General features: G+C 41.1%; 1 protein-coding gene across 2 annotated transcripts in view; it reads left to right on the forward strand.

Moving 5' to 3' along the window:
* Positions 1 to 4,287: 4,287 nt before the first annotated feature.
* Positions 4,288 to 10,357, forward strand: part of KCNJ16 (potassium inwardly rectifying channel subfamily J member 16) — a 45,110-nt gene continuing 39,040 nt past the window's right edge. Inside the window, exons 1-2 of one of the 2 annotated variants that reach the window (XM_048491542.1) lie at positions 4,374 to 4,414; positions 4,511 to 4,537. The gene's annotated coding sequence lies outside the window, so the exon portion shown is untranslated. Of the gene's footprint in view, positions 4,538 to 10,357 lie in introns of both variants that reach the window. The other variant, XM_048491541.1, reaches the window with a different exon arrangement.

A 10,357-nucleotide genomic window follows, 5' to 3' on the forward strand; every position in this document is an offset into this window, starting at 1 on the left:
ATCTCTTTCCTATTGTCCCAGATGCCCAACTGGGTTATTTTCATGCACAGCTTCAGGGAGTATCCCTTGGTCTGAAAATGGCAACCTGACACTCTTTGCCAGTCACTCTGAGAGGGTTAGAGGTAGTCATCTGGGATCCATTCCCCAGAGTTAGTTAGGGGTTTACAGAGAATGGGATGTGAACTTTGGTATGGGTTGCTGATTATTGCATATTACTTATGTTTAAATAAACCAAACAGTCCTTTGAAATCATAAAAGTTTTATTTCACTGAGGCATTTAAATCCTGCCTTTCTGTTCTAAGAGGATCCTCAAGGCAACTCACACACAACAGGAAAAGCAATTTCAGCTAAGGCAAACACTATTGAAATCAAAACTATAAGTATGACAATAAGTCAAACAAACAAAAAACTTGATCAAGTGGAAACAGCTCAGATATAAGCAGCACAGTTGGTGCAGTCAGCAAGGAAAAAAATCTACACAAAAGAGTTCCTCAATTAGTACAATTTAGCCCATGCTGTTTCCCTTTCAGGACAATAGTGATTTTAAAATGCTTAGCTTTGGATGGATGGGCTTAAATTGCAGTGATTGCATAGGATTGAGTTGTATATTATTTTAAACTTCATCATAATGTTAGTTTTTTTAAAATTGTGAAATGTGTAACTGTGTATATGCGTGTGTGTTTACTGCTGTAAAGTTGAGAAAGCTATAACTCGTTAGGCGTTAAGGTGCCACGGGTCACTCTGACCTTGTTCTCAGAGCTATGGTGTGGTTGGGTCTGGACTGACCCATTTTCAGATTCAAAATGGAACACACATTTTTTTTAAAAAATAACAAATAGAGGGGTCTAGTGTGGTTTACAGAGCAATCCAAAGAGGGTGGGGTGGGGTGGACAGACTTGAGAACTGAAATGTCCCTTCACCAGTGTCAGTGCTGCCTAATTCTAGCACAAATGGCATCTATGCTACTACAGGGTCAGTCACACTGGTGTTGGGCTGCTATGCAGCAGTGCAATGCCCAGCTGCCATCCAAGCCTCTGCGCCAGTGCTCCTACACCAGCATTGATGGAGATGTTCTGGGGGTGTGCTCAGGGGTGGTGCCAACTTTAGTCAGTTTTTAGGACCTATCAGACAGGGAACACTCCCTTTTGAGGGCATACACATACACCATCAAAAAGTCAGACACAGCCAATTGGATGATAGCACTTGGTTGAGCAGCAAGCACAGGAAATTCCTGGGGATAGTCTTAAAATGGCTGTAGCAGCAAGGAGCCTACTGAAGCTGATTCAAAATGGCAAACACTACTACAGAAACGGGCAAGTCTTGCTGATAGTTGTCAGACTCACTATAAATGGTATTTTATCAAAGGTCCATGCTTAATAGTGCACAGAAAGATGTTTTTGACAAAGACTACACTTAAAAACTATTTTTTAAAAAGCCATTAAAGAATTGGGACTATTTTCAACAGTGGAAAGATACTACTTTCACGTCTGCCAAACAACTACCAATCACACTTAGATCTTTTAGTAGACAGAGTATAATGAAAGAAGAATTCCTGTATACCAGTGGGTCTGAGGTATTGGGATTTCCTTTGGTTTATCTCAGTAGAGAGTTTGTTTTATTTTTAGGGGTTTTACTAACTGTGTGGACTGTGTGAGGGTACTGTATATAAGTACCAAGTCAGTTTTAGGAACCTGTATGCGATGAAGTCAAAAGCCAGTACCATCTGTAAAGTTAAAGGAACTGTACAATCTGTGAAACATCTAAGAAATTATAAATCTAAGCTGATTGGAAACTGAAAAATCTTATTAAGTGCTGTGCTGAGAAACAAAACCTTTGAACCTCTGTGCCAACCTTTTGTGAATAGTGTATATACATTTAGCCTGCTTCCTGCCTTATTTGCCTCATCAAAATCCACCTCCAAGTTATTATTCCTCCTTTCCCATCTCCTCTATCTATTAATATGTTTTTGTTTCAATTTAAATTGACCTCAAGTATTTATTTTAGAGTGCCTTAGTGAAAGATATACTCAGAAAAGAATAAAGTCAGTGGGCATCCTTCACCTTCTGGGTATGTTACAGGGCTGAGGGAAAGTGCTTCCAACCAAATGCTACCATTTTCTGAAGCACTTTAGTCCCTGTAGGGGAGAAGGCAAAAAAAAACCTGACAAGACAAGTCAGTGAGTGGTTCCGTGTCTGAAGAAGATAAGAAGGTGTGCATGTGTCAGAGGTGGAGCTGCAATTGGGACATCTAGGGCGGCTCACCTCGGGCGCCACTATTGCAGTCACATGTTGGGGTGGGGCGGAGCGTGTCTGGGGTGTTTCAGGATGTTTTGGGGTGGGGTGGGACAGGGCAGGAAAGGGCGTGTGGGCAGTTCATGTCCCAGGTGCAGTTTCCCCTCTCTTCATCACTGGTATGTGTGTGTGTTGGGGGGGGGGGTCCATCATAATTGAAAGCTGCCTGTATAAGTATATTTTTTGTGGGTTCTGCTTTCTGGAATGGTCTGGCTGAAGGGCCAGGAAAGCTCTCACATATCTCCCATTTTAAAGATTTTGCAAAACAGAATTATTTTGGAGTTCATTTTTATAAAGGAACAGGATTGTTGTCTATGCCAGTGTTTGTTGCAGGTTTTATCCTGTTCTTGCTGCATTGTCTTCTGTTTTTGGAATTCCATTTTTGTATTGTTTGATATATCATATCTTACACCTTATTGTTGTATTTTTGTGATTTTTGTAATGTTTGTCCTGTTGCATTGTTTACATCTTGGATCAAAGTTTTTATTGCCAATACCTGAAGTTTTATTGGATGTCTTGCCATTTAAAAAATCTCTTGCGATCTATTTTGAGTCTCAGTGAGAAAGATGAACTACGGAAGAAAAAAAAAGAAAGTCAAAAAAATAAAATCAATCCATCAATACAAATAAGTCATGGGGACCTAGACAATCCACATTGAAGAGGCTTAATATTCTGTTCTGAGCAAATTTCTACCTTTTCTAGTGATTTGCACCACAGGACTGTGTATTTCAGCTATACCTTTGGCAAAGGCAATTTGTTCTTCTTTCTCACTTCCTCTGTCTCCTTTACCATCTTCTCACCTTTTGTTTTTCATTTAATAAAGCATCACCCAGCCTCTTCTTCTCTGCTAATTCTTCTCTCTTTTCCCTAATTCTTCCCTCTTTTCCCTAATTCTTCCCTCTACCAGGGGTCTGCAACCTGCAGCTCTCCAGATGTTCATGGACTACAAATCCCATCGGCCCCTGCCAGCATAGCCAAGGCCAAGGTTGCAGACCCCTGCATGCAGTTATATCAGTGATGGGATTCAAATACTTTAACAACTGGTTCCACCTTGCCTCCCTGAGTTTTCTGCTCCCCTGGGGGCCAACCTCCCCCATCTTCTCATGCTGCCCCACTCACCTCCACCTCTGGGCAAAGAGGAGAGCTGAGCTGGGCAACACTGGTGTGTGTGTGTGTGTGTGTGTGTGTGTGTGTGAAGGGGCAGAGTGAGGGGAAACTGTGCCTGGGGCACGTGTGCGTCCTGTGCCCCTGCTGTTGCACCGTCTGCCCCCGCCCCACCCTGGAATGCCCCTGGAACAACCCCGCCATGCCCCCTCCATGACCCAGTCGTGCCTCCTTTGTGGCTCCACCAGGGGCTTCACATCCCCCCCACCCCGTAGGCATTATGCCACTGTGTGTGTGGAGCAGAGGGTTCCAGCCCAGAAGTCCAGGGCGGAGAGGAGAGCCGAGCTGGAGCCCTCTGCTCCACTCCCCCCAGAGCTGCCCAGCTTGGCTCTCCTCCCTGATCTTGGCTCTGAGGTGCTAAAAGCCCTGTCACTTCCCCTGCCAGGGGAGGGGGAGCAAGAAGGCTTTTAACAACTGGTTCTCCTGAGCCAGGGTGAAACAACTGAATCCCACCACTGAGTTACATCAGTCTAAAACACATACATTTTTTAAACATGCGTAATTCTGCATAGGATTGCACTGTTAGTCTCCTAATCCACAGTGGCACTCATTAATATACAGCCCATCTAATGTTACCCCCCTCCCCATATAAACCTAACCTTTGCTCTTGGTGGCTCTGTAAATTTCCACACTCAAAATTCAGAGGAACAAAAGACAGGTTTTTTAAAAAGGCTCTTAAATTACCTTTGTTCTGTTGCACCATTTCAATTGGTAATACCAAACCAGCCTTGATTGCAAATATTTGTGTTCTGAATGGGAATTTTGACCCAGGAAATTTTCTTCCTTCTCAGGGTTGCTGAAATCCTAGCCTGGATGTGCTTCAGTGACTTTTGTGTGTTTTTCAGCACATTTTTGATGGGGCGTGCATGCTAGAGAACAAAATGCCTGTCACCTGATTCTCAAGATGCCAGCAGCTACCTAAGCGGATTCCTTTAGCTAGATTACAGCTGCAAATTGGGGTAAATGTTTAACTGGGATCTTTGGAGTTTGTGGCTCTGGATTTGTCTTATTCATAACCCAACCTTTGTCTTTATTTTTCTTCACATGATTGGAAGCACACTGGTAGAAAGGAACAACGGCAGGTAAGTTGTTTTATATCCAGTATTACAATTGCTATTACATCCATAAACTGAATACAAATGTCAATGTTTTCTTGGCTGATTTCTCAACAGAATTGCAGAAAATCAAAACAATGTCAATATCATTTCAGGATAAAAATACACAGTATACTCAAATTCAAGACTAGGCTTTTTCAGAAGTATGTCATCAAAACAAGGAGAGGTCCATCTTAAAATTGCATACAAGTTACAGTTTTGTGCAATAATAACTTGTGTGTGTGTGTGTGTGTGTGTGTGTGTGTGTGTGTGTGTGTGTGTGTGTAACCTTTTAAAGTGAGTTAACTTACCTTTGGAGTAATCTTCTTTTTGAGTAAATATCTTAAAAGAAAAAGGAGAGGGACACTTGGTTAGAATGACAGGCCTTAAGGATGTATATGGTTGTTCTTCTTTACCTCTGCTGTAGTTCGGACCCTGGGACAATTTGATCAGTGTCCCTAAGATGAAAGCTGTTTGCCACGAGATGGATCTTTCTTGTATGCAGCTAAGTTCTAAACGTCCACCTGAATTCCTGTGGCTGGGTCCATCTTATAAAGAAGTTGTTAGATAAATCAAACTGTTGAAATCCTGACATGTTAATAAAAGAAATAATTTGCAGTGTTTGGGATGGGGGAGAGGTACCTCTTTAAATCATAGGATTGATTCTAAAGAAATGTTTTCCCTGCGCAAATGAATATCTGTAGAGTAATTCATTTGAGAACTTTTAGGTTATGAATTCCACATGGGTTTTAAAAGGTCCATAATCAGAAGCAAGCAGGAAATCTAATCTAATGAAAGGAAAGCAATCTTAAGAGTATTTGGTTTGATGCTAAAAGAAGGCTTCATGCCAGAGGGTTCCTAATGGCAGTGTAACCTTTTCCATATGTGTACTTCTGTAGGTATTTCTCTTTGGAGGAAAATGTTAACACTGCATTTTTTTTGTTGCTTGTGCGTCTTATGCATGTGTTACTGGAGGCTGGGCACTTAATGATCCCTCCAGGAGAGGCTCAAGGGAAATAAGGAAAGAAACTATCCCGTGGAAAAGCTTGTTTGGAAAAATATAAGAACCTGAGAGGAAATGGTTGCAGTGGGTAGATTTATACAGGGACATCAAGCTAGGAAGGATCAAGAGGCTCTCCTGCTGGTAAAGAGTTACAGGTCATGAAATATGATAGGTCTGAACACAGAATGCTTGTTGGTTAAATATGTCCATAGATCCTGTAAATAAAAGCATACTTGATAACAGTAGTTTCAGTAATTGTAGCCCTATGCCTCTGGGCTCTTCAAGGATGGTGTACCTTGGGCTCTTCATAATCTCACTTAGTGGCATATTGTCCCATGAGTAGTTATTCTCAGAAGGGGGATGGATATGAAAGATCCTTCTTCATTGTATGGGAATTATGTTCAGTCTTTAATCAGTTCTCTGACTTTAAAACATGCTTCAAGGGATCAGCCTCTGAATGGTTCATACACAAAAGAGAACAACAGCTCAATCCTAAACAGTTATACCTTTCTACATCCACTAAAGTCAATAGACTTAGAAAGGGGGTAATTCTGTTTGGAGTTTCACTGTGAAATGCCAGTGAGGTAGCTGTGATAAAATTTGTCTGCAACACTTCAAATTACAGTAGAGGATCACATTTTTAAGGATCCCCTATGTTTAAAATATCTCCAAACAGAACCCAGGTAAAGCAAGCAAATAGAAGTTTTCTCTCTATTGTATTAGTTTGTTTCACTGCAGTGGATTCGTGCTGCAAAGGAACAGTCAGAACTGGAATCTGCTAACTGCAATGGGAAGAGGTGCAGTCTGTTTTACCACATTTGCAATTCATCATCTTGTTCCTACCTCTTTCTACTTCATGTGTAAACTAGGCATAGAATCAAAACCTGTATTCAATCTACATGTACTTAGAGTACATTAGAAGTGGTCTGGTCGAGGGCTGGTGGTGGGAACTTTCTTTAGGGTGAGGCCTTTGTGTTTACTTAATCCTGTCAGGAAGGATGTGAGAAAAGTATTGTACAAGCTGATGTGTAGGGAGACAAGTACACACATAGTTTTTTCTCCTTGTGGGCCCACTCAGCCAATGCATAGAATGGTGTCCCCCATTTTGGAACTGCACTGCTAGGCACCCAAGGGTTGGCTGAGGTGGGTAGAGACACCACTATCTTGCAAACAGGGTCCCTTTGGTCCACCATAGGTTGGTCTGACAACAGGGAGGAAGGGGGTGGGTGACCAAATACTCCCCCTATGTAACCGAAGTGAGTGGTGCCTGGGTTGCAAGTCTCCCCGCCCCTCCAAGATATGCCAGTGACTGCATGTAGAGGAATGAGGAAACAAACCCAATTCACCAGATTAGAGTCCAATACTCATATGGAGAAGTGGAGAATCATACCTGGTTCTCCAGATTAAGAGTCCATCATTCTTAATCACAATATCACTTTGGCTTATATTATCTATTTATTTTGAAAAATTCCATCCTGGGTTTTTTCACTTACAAGGAGCATAAATTTGGCAAAAGCTGTTAATTTTTTTTTAAAAAAACTATAATTATCCCCTCTCCAAGATATGTATAATTTAAAACAACTTCTAAAAAGTTTAAAAACTTTACTTTCCGTAGCTTGAAGATTGGAGAGACAAGGTGCTTTACTTATATGTGATGGACAGGGCAGCTCATCAACTTAGACGAATACCTTTTGAATCATATAAATAGAAATGGGAACCATGGACCAATTATGTGAATGACATCAAGGGGATGAGGATCTCCCCAGCTGAGTACTGAAAAAAGTCAGTAGGGCTATAGATGGAAACAACAATACTAATGGAAGGGTTGTTTCAGATTCTAGGCTATTTTGTATCTAGATGGAAAGAGATGTGTTTAAGCAAAGTTTTCCTTGATCAAGTAAGTAGAATAGAATTAACTTAGAGAGCTACTTGGTAGGTTGCATATTTAGGTATTATGAGGGCATTAAGTAATAGGTAAAGATGCAAGAGTGAGTCCAGTTAGTAAAGAGTCTTAATTTTTAAACTATTCTGAATAAAGGGAGGGGGGATTATTTTTTTTCATTTATTTATTTATTTATTTATTTTCTAAGGGAAGGTAGGGATGACGATTGGTACAGGAGAACATATATCTGGTGTAAATGTTGGAAAGGGTAGTTGTAAGGGTAGGAATGTTGGAGAGTTTTTTTATGGTGTCAAATATTTATATTGTACTTAACATTTTGTTTGGCTTTGTTTTAAAAACAGAAACGTGTTAATAAAAATTATAATTAACGAGTTTAAAAACAAAGTTGAAACATACAAAACAGTTGAAATGTGCACAAAACATAAAGAGCATTGGTTATGAAGAGGATCATTGAGGGAATGCCACATGAAACTAAAAAGTCTTCACTCTCTGACAGAAGACAACAACAGAAGAGAATAGATGAATCTCTGTAAGAATAGAATTCCAAAGCTTTGGTGCCACGACCTAGAAAGTCCTCTCCTGGGTTGTTACCCACCAGTGCTCAAAAGGTAGAGGCATTCATAGCAGAGCCTTCAAAGATGACCATAATGGTTGTGCATAAAGGATTAGGTAGTTCTTCAGGTATATTGGTCCCAAACCACGTGCTTCAGGTATATTGGTCCCAAACCACGTGAGGCTTTGAAGGTCAAGACTATCATCATGAATTGTGCCTGAAAACAAATTGGAAGCCAGTGTAAGTGGGCCAAGACTGGAGTGATATGATCCATATAACCCACTCCAGTCAACATCCTGACTGCAGCATTCTGTACCAAAAGACTACTTTTAAAGGGCAGCCCCATGTAGAGTGCACTGCAGTAATCTAATCTCAGTGTAACCAGGACACACACTACAGTGGCCAGATCTTTTCTGTCCAGAAAAGGTTGCAGCTGACTAGCCAGTTGAAGCTGGTAAAAGGAACTTTTGGAAGTAGGCCTGGTTCCAAAAGCACCCCCTTGCCCTGCCTATAAGCCTGTTCCCTCAAATGGAATGGAACCCCATTTAGATTGGGTGACCTTTAAATCCTGAGTCAGACCTTTCACCCACCCACAGCACTTCTGGATGATTTCACCCAGCAGTTTCATGTAAATGTTAAATAACATTGACCAATATGTGTAACAACAATATCCCAAGGGCCAAGGGGCAGAACAACAATTCCACAACATTATCACTATTCTCCTGGTAGAATGGGAACCACTACAGAATAGTGACTTCCAATCCTAGTCCAGATAGGTGGTCCAGAAGGATACCATGATCAATGGTATCAAAAACTACTGAGTGGCCCAGGAGAATCAATAGAGTCACACTCCCTTTGTCCATCTCAGGGACCGTCCTCCACCAGGGTGATCAAGGTTATTTCAGTTCCATAACCTGGCCTGAAACCAGATTAGAAGGGATCTAAACAATCTGCCTCATCTAGGGAGGCTTGGAATTTTCTTAGGCCCCTTCCGCACATGCAAAATAATGTGTTTTCAAACCACTTTCACAACTGTTTGCAAGTGGATTTTGCTATTCTGCACAGCTTCAAAAAGCACTGAAAGCAGTTTGAAAGTGCATTATACTGCATGTGCAGAATGAGCCTTAGCCATTCTCTGACTGAGCAGCGAATCCAGATAAGTTTTCCATGAACCTTGACGCTCCAGTGAACATAGGCTGAAAAACACTGGGTGAGTCATAAAGTCTTTCATGCCAGAGGGGATGATTTCCAGAAAGGCCTGAACACCGGCATCTCTCTGATTAAAACAGATATTCATTCTGTAATAACTACACAAATCAGTACAGCACCCCCATGTGTTTTAACCCAACCACATTAAAAACAACTTTGTTAAGTTTGAAAAAGTTTGAAAAGACCATTGTAACCCAGTCACATTTAAGGTTCCTCAAAATTATTCACTTTCCTTTACAATTTGTTCCCTCCTGATTAATTATTGGTGGGAAGAAAAGTGTTTTGTAGGCTAACTCATCCTCACAGCAGATAACCAGTTCAAACACAGCTCAACCCCAACAGATTACAATGAGTGCATGTTTGGGTAAAATAGGGCAGAAGTGTATTTGTCTTTTTCTGAGCATGAGTAACCCAAAAGATGTATGCTGATAACAGCTAACATACTGTGATAACCAGGTCTGCAATTTTAAGTTAAGAAGGATTTGGCTTAATCTGCTATTCAATGTATAAATACATTCACAAGGGTACCATTTTTCAAATGCTTTTCAAAATTGAAATAGTTGTTAGAGAAATTTTTTCTTTTTTTCTGTAGAACTTCTAAGTGTCAGTTGAGTGCAGCTTAAATTCCATTTACTACCCTGGTTTTCATGCTGTTGACTTAGCATGAGTTTCTATTTAATTCTCTTTCTGCTAAATAAGCCAACTTCTTTCCTGACCTGTAAGGAATATGAACCAGCCCTTTTCTCTCTTGGATCAAAGTTTCCAAAACAGAGGTTATGACCTCCAACTAGTCTTGACCATCTGATCCTTTATCATTTCCCCAGAAATATATTTTAGGGATTTCCACAGTTTCTGCTCATTCATCATTCTCACTTTTTTTAATGTACACTGCTGTAGGGCCTTTTCTGCATGGGCTAATAGAAGTGGGGGAAAGGCAGGTTACACGAACCCACCCTCATCTCGGCCCTTTCACACAATTAACTGTCCTGTGGACAGCCAGTGCATTAGCCGGCACTCGTGCCTTCACACGAAGGTGCATTGTTTTTGTTCTTCTGTGCCATTTTTTCCCCCCTGCTTGCCTGCGAAGCACAGGCAGGACCAACCCCGGAGGCCATGATACAGCCTGTTTCCCCTGCATGG

Source organism: Sphaerodactylus townsendi, linkage group LG03 (genome assembly GCF_021028975.2).
Source record: "Sphaerodactylus townsendi isolate TG3544 linkage group LG03, MPM_Stown_v2.3, whole genome shotgun sequence".
Classification (NCBI taxonomy): domain Eukaryota; kingdom Metazoa; phylum Chordata; class Lepidosauria; order Squamata; family Sphaerodactylidae; genus Sphaerodactylus; species Sphaerodactylus townsendi.